Source organism: Cavia porcellus, unplaced genomic scaffold (assembly GCF_034190915.1).
Source record: "Cavia porcellus strain 051 isolate PalLab524CR breed Dunkin Hartley unplaced genomic scaffold, mCavPor4.1 scaffold_27, whole genome shotgun sequence".
NCBI lineage: Eukaryota > Metazoa > Chordata > Mammalia > Rodentia > Caviidae > Cavia > Cavia porcellus.
In genome coordinates, this window is record NW_026947510.1 from 51,585,028 (window position 1) to 51,602,197 (window position 17,170).

Genomic DNA, 17,170 nt, shown 5'->3' on the forward strand with positions numbered 1-17,170 from the left:
TTTGGAGATAAAAAATTGGAAGAATAGATGGGCTAATATTTTTGCCCCAGACCTCCAAGGTCAGTGAGGACCCAGGACATAAGAGAATGTCTACTGCAACATCATAAAACATGGTGAGTTACTGGTCTTCTGACTGAGGGAATTGTGGGACCACAGAGAAAAGTGATCAGTGATATGCAGTGTGCCAGAGGAGAGTCACCAGGAGAGAAGACTCTCTCGCAGAAAGGAACTTGGTTAGGTACTAGCCATGACTCATCCAGAGATCTGACACTGACAGAAATACTAAGAGGAGCTGTGCATGGTTCTTATTTAAATTGCTGAGGAAATTAACTGAACTTGATAGATACCAAAGACTGATTGTAACTACTACAGATCTCACTGTACTAACTTAACTTGGTCTTAACTTGGTCTTGAACATTCAGCAGAACAGTATAACCACAAAACATACAGAACAATGCCACAGTAATATGTAAGCTATAAAAGAAACTCAAATCACTAACACCTTTGGACAATTGCCAGCTACACTGGTAACTGACTAAAAGTTATGGATTAATGAACTGTAGAGAGTCAAACTGCTGACTACAGATACCTAAAATAGTTGAACTAAAAACTTTTAGCCTAAATAAGTAGGTTCACTCAAAATGGGAAGAGTTCCAGAATGAAAAGATCTAAAAAATCATCCAAACACAGTTCCTCCAATTTCACCTGACCACTGATTTCTTACAATTACAAAACAGAAAAGGGGGAGACGTGGGGAGTGGCTGAAGCTGGAAATCAATCACACAGGAGAGGTAAAAGCAAGGTCCAGTTCTGAGAACACTGCACACATAAGGTGAGCCATATAAACAAACTGTTCCAGCTCCAAGAATGCAGCTCCAAGATGCCTAAGTGAGCCAGGCAAATAAGTTGCTAGGCAGAGGGCCTGAAATTGAATCAATTGAATTAACTTCCCAAGTGTATAAATAAATACACCACTCTTCCACCTGACCTCAGTTTTCTGTCTCTTATCTTTATTTCTCCATCCTCTTACCATTCTTCCCCTGGAAACTTTTTTTTGGGTCTTTTTGAGACAGAGTTTCACTATGTAGCCCAGGTTGGCCTTGAACTCACAGTGCCTCAACCTCCCAGTGACTGGGATTGTAGGTGTGCATGCCCAAGTAGACCTGCGAATGTTGAGAGCTGTGCTGCACCCAAGGTACAAATGGCTCCCAGCAGGCCCCTTTCTTTCTCTTGACCATTGCAGCTCTGGCCACCTCCAGTTGCTGGCCTCTATTCTCTTAATGATCTCAGCAGTGCATGGCTTCTACCTTGCTGATTCCTGTCCAACCATAGCAAAGCCACAGCTCCCTCCCTGGATGGCTGCCTCTCTTCTAGAGACTGGAACACCCAGATTTCTGGCTCTAGGGACCTCTAACAGCTCATAATTGTCATGGAAGCAAAACCTAAATAAAATTCTCTAGCCTCACTAATGTTAGTTGACTCAAAAAATTACTAAATTTGGCTTTGTGGCTTGGTGCATGGGCCTCAGGAGGGCCCCATAGACCCACACTGATGTCTAGGTAGCAGTTGGGGATCATTGCTATCGGAAGAGCCATGGCCTCACTATGGGAAGCACTGGCAGCTGAGGGGCCTTATCTGCCTGGGAGAGTCCTCCCCTTGGGTGAGGGTGTTTGATCCATGTCCATGGAAGTAGCCCACTGGCCTCTCAGCTGCACCATGCAGGGAGGGGACATCCCATTCCTCAAAGGAAAGTTAAACTAGGTAATAATGATATACATCCTTCAGCAAAAGCATTGACTGTTCAATATGAAGCAGAACCTGCCATTCTTGGAGAAGTGTTGGGAGAATGAAAGAAATGCCAACAAATGATTTCTCTGAAGGGTCTTAATGCCACCGCAGATATATAACTTGCCTGGTATAGAAGGTAGTCAATGCACAGAAATGTATTCGTCCCTCAAAGTAAATGAAGTAGAACAGCTATAGTACAACTGCAAAATCACTGTGATTCAGTGTTAGGAAATGCAAACCTGAATGCCCACTCCCTTCTGAAGGAATGGAGATTGGTGGCATTACCAGCATTAAAGGCATAGAATACACTGAGTTGTTGTCTGAAGATATTCCTGACACTGTTAGCATTCTGTTCTGATCTTGGGGCTTGCTTGAAATCCTGATAACTTTGAAGGACAATGGAATGAAAAGGCTCTCTGTGTACTAGCAAGATGGTGAGAGAAAACTGGAAGCAAAGCATTGCATTAGCTACAAATACAATTTACATCTTTTTTTTTGCTCAGATTCATGGAGTACTCACTAACTATGAAATCAGAGCTCTGTGTGTGAACATCATTGATCATGAGTTAAAAAGACATGAGCTTTGGCAGGAAGAAGTTTCTAGAAGGAAGGCTATTGATGAAAACCTTGAAAACTAACTCTTTCAAAGGGTTATGAAAAACCTCTACAAAATACCACAGGTAGGGGGTCAAACAAGGACAGTTATTACAAGTTGTTCTTTATTTGTTTCTGAGTTTTGCTGAGAATACTTGTGCAGAACTGAAGATGAGGAATAACTGAAAATGAGGGATGTTGGTGAAAGCTCTTGAGTAGAACAGTTTTGAACAGCGGGTTCTACTTGTAACTTTCTTAAAGAATTTCAGCATTTTATGTAAAATAAAAATGATATGGTAGAAGTGGATATTGTTGAAAAACTGGTAAAACTGAAAGCTTGTGAGCATAAATATTTGCTGAATCTTACTCTCTGGCTTTTACTAAACCTGTCCTTTGACAAAGGCTGAGCAGTAAGATGGTACAAGTTCCTCCACAATGACTGTACTCACTCCTAGGCCATGAAAACTATAAGCAAATAGCAATATTTGTGCTTTGCCACATAAACATGAGTGATAGCTTTAAATCACCATTTGTATATGCTGACTGTATCCTACAGGTAATGAAGCTGCTCCTTGAATGTTCAGATAAATGAATTGATGTGGAACCCTTTTCTCTCTGTATTCATCTTGCGGCTAATCCAAGAGTGACCTTGAACTGATCTCTGAAGGAAATGGGCTGAAGATGCTCTTGACAAAGGACTCTGATGTCCAAGCATCCATTGCTAATGAAAATGATTGGAAACATTTTGCAGCATAATAGCCCAAATAAAATTTGTTTATTGATTATTTTGGGGACTTTGAAGCACGGATCTATAGTGAAGAAGAGGAGGACTTTGTGATCATATATTTGGGAACTCTGGCAAATCCAACCACTCCAGAGTTGGCCTGGGAACTGATTGTTAAGAAGTACAACTTGGTTCCACACCTCAAAGATAAACTAAAACCAGATATTTCAGAAGCTGATCTTGTTTTAGAAGTGCTGTAAGGACCTGTATCCATGGGTGACTATTGTGCTGCATTGTTACCTATACCTGGAATAATTCCTGCCCTTTTTGATTCGCTAAATTCTCAACAAAAAGATGATGAATTTTTGTGTTGGCCAATTTATATCTTCTACTAGGTAATTTTCTACCAAACATGAGAGATGTTATAATCAAGGAAACTCAGGATCTAGCATATCTCATGGATCTGATGATTGAAAATAATGAAATCAGAAAGATATGTGGTGGTACATTGGATATTACCACAGAATATGGTAAACTGTGGCATAGGAAAATTCAGAGGATGAAGTTTTGCTGGTGTAACTCTCAGTGAATGGAGATGGTGGAGAGTTATCAGATGGATGAGTGTAGCAGTACTTGTATAGTGATTATTGAATTCAGCAACCTATCCACGAAGGAGATGATCTGAAAAGATCTGACCTTTTTATAGCTCTGATAATTTTCCTCTGGAGGAGCTAAAATTCACAGTTCTTCAGGGGATGTCACTCTCAGAACTGAGATGTAGTAGGGGTGCATTTGTTTCCCAGCAGCCTTGGAATGGATGGCTTTGGCCAACCATTGGTGTTCTTGGATACCCTGCCACAGGTGATGGATTCCATACGGATGAACTTTTATACTATGGCTATGGGTTTCAATGAAATTACTCCTTTCTGTATATGCTCTCAGAAGAAATCTGCATGGGTGGGGTTAACTGTGACTTTGGCCTTGTGGTGCATGTTGATATATTGTGGGTCTATGTTTCTTATCTTTCCTTATTCTCTGTGGCAGATTAACTCCATCCCCTTCAGGGTAGTTGAGTACAGTTGCTGCTAACATCGTGCACTCATCCAACTACATCTGGATGTTGAATACCATTTCCCATGAGATTCAAAAGTGAATGTTGAAAAATGATTAAACTGGAATATTCTACATTATATACATTTAGTAGCAGATCTGACCTTGGGAAAAAGACGGGCTTCTATTTGGGAAATCTGACCCTTCAATTCTGTCATTTCTCTTTTTTCCTTTTTTTTGTTTCTTCTCCATATCTCTTTTCAAAATACATAAGGGCGATCTTAATGGGACGTAGTACATCTTAAGTGATATTGGGTAACTATCTATCTCCCCCAAAATTCATCTTTAGTTTCTGTTTTATGAATTTGGGACCAATTTAAGATGAAATGGTTGATTATTTTCTATGTTCCCCTAAATGTAAATTAAAAAGTAAAGAGAAAAGACCTCAAATTTGGTTTTATAATAAGAGAAAATGATTGAACAAAGATCCAATCTAGCGATCTATAGCTCTCTCTCTTTCCCTCTTCTGACTGATATTGTTAACTAACAGGAAAAAAAAGAGTAACTTAAAGTATTAAAGAAAATACTGTTGTGACTTAAATAAGAAAAAAGGCATACTAATTGATATCCCCTAAGGAAAATCCTAACTCACTAATCTGCTATTTATAATATATAAACCTAAAACTAAGAAAATGTTTGCTATAATTCAACATGACCAATGTGTTTATGAGTACACTCCAAATTAATGCAATTGCTTTGCATGTTCTGTATGTTTTCTTACCTGTTTATCTGGCTGTTTATGTTTTTATCATCTGGTTAAAGTACTTTTAGCAGCTTCAATTAAAAAATTTGAGTTCGTATAAAAACTTACTACTAAATGGGCAATGCATTATTAGTTTCCTGGTGGCTTTCTTTAGATTACACATCTGCCATGCGGGTTAAGAAGATAAAGCTGCTGGGGCAACATTCCAGACCTGAAGTCTGCTTCTGATGAAAACCCTGTGCTTCCCCTGGAGCCTGCAGATGTCAGGTGGGTGATGGAAAGGGTTGAAAACATGTGGTATCTTTGCCCACATGTCTTGTCTGCCCCCCCATGCTGCCTTAACTTGTGTGTCAGATGCTACTCAGTGCTGTATATAAATATGTGGATCATTTGAGAAATTTTTGATCCAGGACTATAATCCATGGTTAACTTGACCTAGATTTGCCTCTTTCCTCCTCCTTCATGGATAAAGATCTCCACTAGTCAACATGAACAGAAAAATGAGACCATGAAAGGAGCAAAAGGAGACATCTCCTGAGCTCCTGGAAGATGTCTATCTATTTCCTGAAATAATGGATTGAATTGTCTTCAAATTATGAATTGTCTTATGAATCTGTCTCTCTCCCTCTTCTTCCTGTCCTATATCTGTGGCTGCCTGCACATCCTGAGATTAAGAGCTGACATGTGAGAGAGCTCCTGCTTCTTCTTCTTCCTCACTTTTGGTCACAGAATAAAGCCTTTTTCACTCCCCAGTTTAGGCTCTGTTTTTTTCTGTGGCTTGAGGTTCCAGACCTAGGCTTGGTAACACAGTGACTACATGGCCCAGTCATGACCTGTGAGACCCCGAAGGAAGTCAGCTGAGGGGCTTCGGAGCACCTTGTTGCTCTAAGGGACAGGTGGGACAGGAGGCCTGGCTGCCCTTTCTACCTTATTCCTGCTTTGGGTGCTGCTTTTCCCTGGATTCAAGCAGAATTTTGAGACCATGAGACCCAAGGTTCATGAGTCAAGCCAGAGAGCAAGAGGGTGGAGAAAGAAAGAGCAGGTCTTGGGGGACCCCACGCATAGTACACAGTCTGCACCCCGGGTCTCATCCCTCCATGTCACTCTTGCCCTTATTGACCTCACCTGGGCCTTAGTCACATGCTGATGTGCACAGTGCTCCCTCCTGCCTGGAAGGAGCACAGTGAACCATCTATGTGGCTGAGCCTGCCGGCTGTTGGTTCCTGGGAAGGCCATTGGTGGGAGAAAAGGGAGGCGTTGGGAGGAAGCACAGATGTCACCCACCTGGCACTGCTTCCAGCCATCTGCACAGCCTAGATGGGGAGCCCTCCCTTCCCTATCAGCGGTCACCTCACCTCTCCACGGCAGCAGATTGGAGATGCTCAGCAAAGCCTCTTCCTCCCAGTGCCTGGAGGGCAGTCTCCTTGGGCAAGGAAAGAAAGGGTTTAGACAATGTGCTTCCCTTGAAAAAGTCCTTCCTTTGAACCCAGTAACCAGGACATCCTGCCACTGTCAGTACCTCCTTCTTCATGTCTTTCATGTTCCTCACACACATGGCTTCAGGTCCTTGCTTAGACCATGATCTGCACCCACTGACCCGAGCCCTTTGCTGGGGTTGTGTTCTTTGCTGGATGCCTTTCCCACCTTTCCCTCTGTGACAGGCCCAGCTCACATGCCATCTCCTGCCTGCTTGATACCCCAAGAACTTCTAGGCTCCTCTGGAATGTGGACCCCTCCTGGGTCATGTCCGTATCATGCTCTCCAGAAGATTGAACATCCCACTGTCACCCCAGTGGACTGAGCATCCAGCATGAGCCCTGCTGTCATCTCAGTTCCCTCCCACTGGGGCACCTAGTACCAACCAGGCTGGCTTCTACTCTCTGTTCAGTCTGCCCCAAACCCAGTGTGGGAGGCATTCATTGGACACAGGGCTGCAGTCTCTGACGATTGAGCCCAGGTCCAGCTTCCTCCCAGCTCAGTAATTACATTTGGTTTCCTTCCTTGTCTCTATGGTCAGGTGTTTCTGGCAAAGGACAAATAGGACTGTGTTTCAGATTTCACTCAAATTGCATCACTGATTACACGTGTTTTTAGGTTCCACCAGATTTTAATAATTTCCATCTATTTCCCTGGGTCTCCTCCTCTAGCCTTAATATTTTATAGGATGTGAAAGAGGACAAAAATGGGGTGTAAAAGGCTCCACACTTTCGGAAAATAATTAACATTGCCCATCTGACTTTGAGATGTGCCCCAGATGTGCCATTCTGCAGCCTAGGTCTCCAGCTCACAGACAGCAGAGTAAAGATGTGCAAGTGCAGGAGGGTGGTGTTCAGGGAAGCTTTGTTTTTAGCACTAAAGAGGCAGAAAAACTTCTTTGGGCCTGGTGGCAGGTGCCTGCGATCCTAGCATTTGGGAGGCTGAATCAGAAAGATGAGGAGCTGAAGGCTAGCCTGGGCTACACAGCAAGATCCTTTCTCACAAAAACAGCCAACCAGCCAACCAGCCAACCAGCCAGCCAACCAACCAATCAACAGAACATCCAGTCAAACTAATAATGGGAAAAACCAAAACCAAATCCAAAACTCCCAACCAGAATCCAAAGACAAAAAACAAAAGAGGAACATAACTAACTGTCCAATCGTGAGAAGAGACAGCATTATCTACTCCTGCCAGGGAATCCTAGGCCACCCTTGGACAGAACAAGAAGTGGCATGCAACTAAACACCTTTGGAGTCTCTAAGGCAGATGCTACAAACATCTGGCTGCACAGAGCTCAGGCTGGCCAGCCCATGGCACTGTCGTGAGTGTGTGCATTGGTGCATGCCGGGTTTAAATGGTACCTGGTGGCCAACATTTAATGCGTGATTTTCACTGATTTTACACCAATGCTTCTTATTTCTGAGTTGTGACAGCTGTGTCCTCACTTTCCCTGCAGAGCATTACCTGGAACTGAGATGCCAGTGGCAGCTGCCCACCCTCCCTCTTTTTCATAGCTCTTGTGGCCTCTGGGGTCACAATGCTTGCTCTGCCCCCTCTCCCTGAACTGCATCCCCCTCACTGAAAATGTGGGCAGCAGCCAACTGGGCGCTAAGCAGGGCAGGGGGTTCTAATTCTGTCTCTGAGGAGAAAAATGAAAGCTGCTCAGAGAGGAGAAATGATAGTGTCACTCAGGTATTGATAGGACCCAAGTCCTGTGACACTAGGTTTGAACTATTAGAACTCCAAATAGCCATAACCAAAATAAAACTACATCCAGACACATAATAATGGTCATCCCAGAAATCGAACAAAAGAATAGAACATTAAAAGCTGTCAGAGAGAAAAGACAGATCACCTATAAAGGAAAACCTATCAGAATCACAGCAGACTTCTCAGCACAAACAATAAAGTCAAGAAGAGCATGGAGTGAAGTATTTCAGATCCTAAAGGAAAATGATTTCCAGCCTAGACTGATGTACCCTGCAAAACTGTCCTTTAAAATTGATGGAGAAATAAGATACTTCCACGACAAAGAACAGCTGAAAAACTACATGACCACCAAGCCAACCCTGCCAAGAATACTGAAAGACAGCCTAGATACATTTAGGAAAAAAGCACTAAACAAAGCAGACAAACAGAACAGAAAGTTAAAGATGCAACAGCAGAAAGATAACATGTCAACAATAAACAAATATATTACAGTTATAACCATTAATGTAAATGGTCTCAATGCACCAATTAAAAGAAACAGACTGGCAGAATGGATCAAGAAACAACATCCAACCATATGTTGTCTACAAGAAATTCCATCTAACCCAAAAGGTTACCCACAGACTGAAAGTCAAAGGATGGAAAACAATACTTAATGCAACAGGAACCCACACACACACAAAAAAAAGCAGGGGTGGCTTTTCTGCTTGCAGACAATGTGAACTTCAAGCCAATAATGATCAGAAGGGATAAAGAAGGTTACTACATAATGGTTAGGGGAAAACTCCAAAAGGAAGAGATAACTATCTTAAATATATATGCACCAAATACCAGAGCACCCAGTTTTATAAAACAAGTACTAACAGAAATGAAAAACCAAATTAACAGTAACACAATTCTAACAGGAGATCTTAACACACCATTGACACCAATGGACAGATCAACCAGACAGAAAATCAGCAAAGAAATAAAAGAACTGAATCGCACCTGTGAACAAATGGACTTAATAGACATATACAGAGTATTCCACCCAAAAACAACAGAATACACATTCTTCTCAGCAGTGCATGGGTCATTCTCTAAAATAGACCATATATTAATTCAAAAAACATATCTAAATAAATGCAAAAGGGTTGAAATTACTCCTTGCATACTAATGGACCATACCGCTATGAAATTAGAAATTAATGATAAAAGACACTGCAAAATTCCCACAAACACATGGAAATTGAATAACACACTCTTGAGTAATCAGTGGGTCACAGAGGAAATTAAAGAAGAAATTAAACAATACCTACAAGCAAATGAAAATACAAGTACAACTTACCGGAATCTGTGGGATGCAATGAAAGCTGTCGTCAGAGGGAAATTTATTGCACTGAGTCCCACATCAGGAAAACAGAACGAATACAAATAAAGAACCTGATGTTACACCTCAAACATCTAGAAAAAGAAGAGCAAGTCAAGCCCAAAGCCAAAAGAAGAGAAGAAATTATAAAAATCAGAGCAGAAATCAATGCAATAGAGAATAAAAAAAAACAATCCAAAAAAATCAGTGAATCAAAGAGTTGGTTCTTTGACAGAATAAATAAAATTGACAAGCCCCTAGCCAACCTTATTAAAAAAAAGGGTAGAAACAGCTCAAATTCATGCAATAAGGAATGAATGAGGAGAAATCACTACAGACCCTATAGAAATACAGAAAGTCATCAACACCTATTTAGAAAACCTCTACTCTCAAAGGCTTGATAACACAGAAGAAATGTATAGATTCCTAGAAGCATATGAAGTACCAAAGCTAGGTCATGAAGATGTAAAACTACTGAATAACCCAATTTCTATTAATGAAATTGAAAACGTAATTAAATCCTTACCTACAAAGAAGAGCCCAGGCCCAGACGGATTCACTGCAGAATTCTACAAGAAATACAAAGAAGACCTAATGCCAACACTCCTCAAACTATTCAATGAAATTGAAAGGGAAGCAATCCTTCCTAAATCGTTCCTAGAATCAAATATTACTCTAGTACCAAAACCTGAAAAGGACCCAACTGAAAAAGAGAACTACAAACCAATCTCCCTAATGAACACAGATGCAAAAATCTTCAATAAAATATTGGCAAAGAGGATGTAGCAAATCATCAAGAAGATCATACACCATGACCAAGTGGGATTCATCCCAGGCATGCAGGAATGCTTCAATATACGTAAATCAATAAATGTAATCCACCATATCAATAAAGCCAAAAGTAAGAATCACATGATCATTTCTATAGATACAGAAAAAGCTTTTGATAAGGTCCAACATTCATTTATGATAAGAACCTTGCAGAAAATTGGAATAGATGGTCTTTACCTCAATATAATAAAGGCCATCTATGACAAACCAAAAGCCAATATCATACTAAATGGCCAAAAGTTGAAGGCCTTTACTTTAAAATCAGCACAAGACAAGGATGTCGCTTATCACCGCTCCTATTTAATATAGTACTGGAAATACTAGCCAGGGTAATTAGATGAGAGAGAAATAAAAAGCATAAAGATAGGAAAAGAAGAAGTTAAGCTACCATTATTTGCAGATGACATGATATTCTATATAGAAGATCCCCAAAACTCTATTGAAAGCCTGCTAGATATAATAAATAAATTCAGTAATGTAGTAATGATATAAAATCAATACCCAAAATCAATAGCATTCCTATACAGTAACAACAAAGTCACAGAGACAGAAATAAGAGAAACCATACCCTTCACACTAGCAACCAAAAAAATGAAATATCTAGGAATTACTCTCACAAAAGAAGTGAAAGACCTGTACGGGGAAAATTATAGTACACTGAAAAATGAAATTGGAGATGATCTCAGAAAATAGAAAAACATCCCTTGATCATGGATAGGAAGAATAAATATTGTGAAAATGGCCATTCTCACAAAACTTTTATACAGATTCAATGCAATCCTGATAAAAATACCATCAAAATACCTCATGGAACTCGAGAAATCACTCCTAAAATTCATCTGGAGCGAGAAGAGACCTAGAATAGCAAGGACAGTTCTAAGCAGCAAAGGCAAGGCAGGAGGCATCACAATCCCTGACTTGAAGTTATGCTACAAAGCAACCATAGTAAAATCAGCATGGCACTGGAACCAAAACAGAGCTGAAGATCAGTGGAATAGATTAGAAGATAGAACCACAATTACAAACACACTCAACCACCTTATCTTTGATAAAGGGGCTGAACGACAGTCTCTTTAATAAATGGTGTTGCAAAAACTGGCTCTGCATATGTCTAAAACTAAAACTAAACCCATGCCTATCACCATGTACTAAAATAAAATCTAAATGGATCAAAGATCTAAATATTAAAACAGAAACACCAAATCTATTGGAAGACAAATTGGATAAAAATCTTGAAGACATAGGAGTAGGTAGAGAATTCATGAATAGGACTCAAACTGCACGGGAAATACTTCCCAGAGTCAATAACTGGGATCACCTCTTATTAAAAAGTTTCTGCACATTGAAGGAAATCTCTAGCATAGTGAAAAGCAAACCCACAAATTGGGAAAAAATCATAGTGAACTGCCCCTCACACAAAAGACTTCTGTCTAAAATATATAAAGAATTAAAAAAAATCAGATCCCCAAAATTCAAAGACCCAATTCAAAAGTGGGCATCTGAGATGAATAACCAATTCTCAGATGAAGAAATACAAACAGCAAATAAATATATAAAAAACTATTCATCATCATTAGTCATTAGAAAAATGCAAATTAAAACCACACTGAGATTTCATCTCACTCCTGAAAGAATAGCCAAGATCAAGAAAACCACCAACAACAAATGCTGGAGAGGCTGTGGGGAAAAAGGAACTCTCCTGCACTGTTTGTGGGAGTGTAGACTGGTACAACCATTGTGGAGGTCATTCTAGAGATTTCTCAGAAAACTGGGACTGGAATCCCATTTGGCCCAGCTATACCACTTCTAGGCATATTCCCAGAAGAACTGAAATCATCATACCACAGTCATATATGTGCACCCATGTTTATAGCAGCACAATTTGTAATAGCAGATCTTGGAAACAACCTAAGTGTCCATCAACTGAAGAATGGATAAAAAAGTTGTGGTGTTTTTATACAGTGGGGTACTACTCAGCTATAAAGAATGATCACATTGAGACATTTATAAATAAATGGACGCAGCTTGAGACCATACTCATAAGTGAAATAAGATCAAACTCACATGTATAAATACCGAATAGTTTCCCTAGTGTAAGAAATGATAAGAATACATAAAAGTATGTGGTAATCATGATTCCTAATTATATTGGTTTGAAGCCATATAATGTTTTCACTCATTAATTGCAAAGGTTTTAACCTGGGTTGTTTGATTTTAGTATCTGTGATAGTACGAATAGCTATTTTGAAGAAAACAACACAACATAAAAGCTAGTGCTGACTTAATATCATCTTGTTTTGAAGTCCCATCAAGCTGTGGTACATCTGTTTCCACTGGTTTTAACATATTGTATCTTATTATATTTCACTATATGTGATAGTATAAACAAAATTCTTTATAGGCAAAGAGATAATATAGAAACTGTTGTTCATTTTCTATTAGCTGGTTCTAAATACCCTGTAATTCTTTCATTCTCTTGAATGGCTTCACACTGTCTTGATATGCTTGATGCTATAGCATACGAAGTTACACTCAAATAATTCAAGGGAAAAGGCACTATGGCGACTACTATTATGTTAGATTATCTGGTGGTGAAACACAATGATGCTTAAATTGCTCGGTCTGACCTGCATTGTTCTGTTACAATGTCGTCTCTTATCTCGATCTCCCCCCTTTTTCAAATTAATCTATTTTCTCTCATTTTTTTAATTAAGGGAAAACTAAATTAAAAAATAGCGGGACGTATTATAGTAACTTTTTTGTTTTCCTATTAACCTGATTTGAACCCCAGTATTGCTCTCCCCATCTTGTTCTGTTTGATTATTATATATTCTATTTTGTTTGATAGTATCAAGTTTGAGAGTATAGGCAACCACTTTGAAGGCAATAAGATATACTATAATGCCCGTTATGGTTTGACGGGCATTATCCTTTCTTTGATGCCCTGGAAAGTCTCCAGTGTAGGTTTTATTGGTCTTTTTCTGTACTGTTTTGATCAATTCTATTATAGCTGATGATATAGGCAACTCAATTTAAAAATAGCAAGAAGCACAATGGTAACCACTTTTGATCACCTGGTATTCTATTTTTGCATCATGTGCTATGCCCACCCTTCTGTTCTGACTCTGTTTTGCTTAGTCACGTTTGGTTTTATTCTCTTCAAAAAAAGTAATAAGAACTGTGGGAATAATAAAACCCAAAAAGTCTAATTGTTATTGTAAAAAAGAGAGGAAAAGAAGGTGGACTAAGGGATATAACCACAGGTATGTTCGAGTGTGTAGGATGGAAAACCATATTACTGAGCTTTTGTTGGATCATTTAACAGAACTGTCTCCAATTTCACACTGTCTTGATATGCTTGTATGAATGTACACTTTATATGCTTTAATTTTGTAATTTGGACAACTGTTTCTGGGAAGATAATATGTAACCTATTAACTGGTGATTTCTTACTGTATATTTTTTTTCTTGAAATTCTGTATTACTTGTACCCTTTTACTGTTTTGTTTTTTTATGTTCTTTCTTTTTTTCTCTTTAAATAAAAAAAAAAACAAACTAAAGCAAACTAAAGTCATTCTGAACAAAGAATAACAGTATTGTTGGATTTCACATCATGACACTCCAGAATCAGCACTGGATACTGTAGTGTCTTTTAAAAATTTTTTTATTTAAAGAAAGACTAAACAAAACAGCAAAAGGGTAAAAATAATACATACTTTCAAAGAAAAAAATAAACAGTAAGAAATCACTAGTTGATGTTTACAGATTGTCCTCTTACAAATAGTTATTCAAGATACTAACATGGAGCATATAAAGTGGGGATTCAAAGCATGAGACTGCAACCAGTACTGTTCAACTATCAAACAAAAACTTAGAAATATGGTTATCAATCGAATACACTTAAACATACATGCAGTTATCCATATCTTCAATTATGTTGAGATTGAATAAACCCAACCAGGCTAATATCACTCTGAACAAAGAATAATACTATTGCTGGTTTCACATTTTGATCCTCCAGGATCAGCACTGGGTACTTTAGTGTCTCTTTTTCTTCAAAGTATCTGTTCATTTCATCATGTGTCATAAGATCAGTTCTCATAAACACTTTTTTTAAAAATTTTATTTAAGGAGAAAAAAGAAAAAAAAAAACCAGAAAAAGGGCACAAGTTATATAGAATTTCAGAAAAAGTAAACAGTAGGAAATCACTAGTGAATTACATATTGCCATCGTAGAAATAGTTGTAGAAGTTACAAAATTAAAGCATATAGAATGGACTTTCAAACAGTGAGACTACAAATAGTTTTGTTCAATGATCCAACAAAACTCAGTAATATAAACTCTTTATAGGTGCTACACATGCATGAGTCTTAACATGTATTTCTATCCTTTCTATATTAGAGTGAGAAACAATACAAAGCAAGACAAAATACAACATATGCCTATAAACACATGAAATGAAAAAGACATATTAAGACCATTGTAAAAGGAGTTCTACCATATTTCCTGTGTTGTCTCTCATTATCTTCAATTGAATTGGCTATATCATCAGACATAGTATAATTGAATATATCAGTACATAACAGTATTAATAAAAGAACAACTTTGTATTTAATATAAAACTTCAAAAGCAGGCAATTATCAAACCCAAATATGTATGGTAGAGTCTTGTCATCTTCAGGGTAGTTGCCTATAGTCTCAGACTTGATACTATCAATCATATCAGTTTTGAATAAAATCTGTCAATACCAAACAGCAATCAAACAAACCAGACTTAACTAAGATCAGTCATGATAAAAACAGTATAAGTCATACAGGGCTCCAGATTAAGATAATAGGAAATTAAAGATGATTACTGTACTATATCCTGATGTTTTTGAGATAGCTATCTGTGCCCTCAAATCTAATGCAAGTAGACAAACTAGGACGGAATAAAATCTATCTAAGCAGCGTGGTGCAGATAATGTGGGATTTAAATCCTGATACACTATTAACAATGTCTTCAGCCATGTTTTTTAAGACTCTCCCTCTCCTTTCACTCCCCCAGGGTGCACTGTGCATTTTTGGGCTTCACCAACACTCTCAGTTTTTCGATTGGGGGTGGGGCAACCTGCTATTTACCTAAGTGTTTCCAAACCTTCTCTCTCCTGGACTTGATCTCTAATTGTATTCCTTTACCTATTAAAGCCTGTCTTCCCAACCTATTCACAAATACTGGTCCAGTTGCCCCTATTACTCTCTGGTTCTCTGTCACATAGAGCATTGTTTTCTCATATTTGATTTTCAATCCATGTACTCTTTTTCATGTTAATTATTTTTCCTATAAATAGCATCTAGGTGGATCATACCTCCTGATCTACTCCATGTGTGGTTCTTTTTTTTAAATTTAGTGTATCAAAGCCATCTATATTAGAGATTATAACCAACCTTCTCTGCCTCATTTTTGTTATGCTCTTTTTTTGCCACCAGTTGTCTGCTTATCTTCTTCGTTCTGTTTTCTGCTCCATTCATTGAGGTTTCTCTGCCACTGTTCCTGGAATCTTGGAATATCTCTCTCTAGAATGCCCTGCAGTACTCTGTAGAGTTGGATTGGTGGTTGTGAATTTCCCAACTTCCTCTTTGTCTTGGAAGAATCTTGTTTCTCTATTAATTTCTAGAGACAGTTTGGCAGGGTATATCAACCTGGGATGGAGGTTATTTTCTTTCAGGGTTTGTAATTTTCTCCAGGCTGTTCTGGACTTGATGGTTTGTGTTGAGAAGTCTGCCATTATTCAGGTGAGCCTTCCTTTATTGGTTATCTGTTTCTTATCTCTAACAGCTTTTAATATTCTGTTCTTATATTGAATTTCTGGGATCTTGATCACTATATGCCTGGGTGTAGCTCTGTTTTGTTTCTGTAAGTGGCTGGAGTTCTGTATGCCTCATATATCTCAATATCTTTTCCTTTTCCTATGTTTGGGAAGTTTTCCTTAATTATTTCTGTGAATGCCTTTTGTAGTTCCTTTGTTTGTACCCCTAATTCTTCATTCACATTCTTTATTCTCAAGTTATAGATCCTCTTGTTGTGTCCTAGCCTTTGTATTGTTACTGTTTGTTTCCTTGTTATTTTTAAAAAGTTTTTCCTTTCATAATCCCACATTGCAAACCTGTCCTCTAGTTTGGATAATCTATCCTGAGTTTCTTTCAAGCAGATTTGCCATCTTTCCATAGAGTTTTTAATTTCCTGGTAATCTCTTTGAATCTGCTTCATGTATTCCATATTTTCTTTATATTCTTCATTAAATGGTTCTCTTCTTTGTTTGAGTTCCTCTCTTCTTCTGTCTGTGTCTTCTTGAGGGGTGCTTAGCATCTCTTTTGTTAATCGTCTTATATCTTGCTTTACTTGGCTAAATATTTCACTTTTGTACTTGTCTATGAGGTTCCGAAGATACCTCTTTATGTCCACTGGTCTGCCATGTCTGATATTGCATGTTTGCTGTTCTCATTCTCCTTTGTATTTACCTGTCCTGGGTCAGTGTTCTCAGAGTTGGGACCTGGGGACTTTTTCTTGTTGCTTCCTCTTCCCATCATTTTTGTTTCTTCCATGAGGCCCCAGTTTCTTTCTTCGTTGGTTCCAATTCTTCTGAATCATGCTGGCTAGGTGACCCCACTGCAGTGTACTAGTGAGTTGCAAACAGGGCAGCCTGTGCTGGCACCTCCCCTCCAGATCAATCAAGCTGCTGAGGCCTTTACTGTGTTAGGTTGCACTGCAGCCATAGAGAATTGATTTCAGATAACCTATTGTGTCTCAGCAAGGTCACGTGACCTAGGCCAAGCTCACTCCACTAATCCCATTCAGGAAGGGAACAACTGACTGAAGTCACTGCTGCCCTTTGTACTTGC

At 38.8% G+C, this 17,170-nt stretch overlaps 1 pseudogene; it reads left to right on the plus strand.

Moving 5' to 3' along the window:
* Positions 1-1,169: 1,169 nt before the first annotated feature.
* Positions 1,170-4,020, plus strand: LOC100726012 (kinesin-associated protein 3-like; annotated as a pseudogene).
* Positions 4,021-17,170: the final 13,150 nt, after the last annotated feature.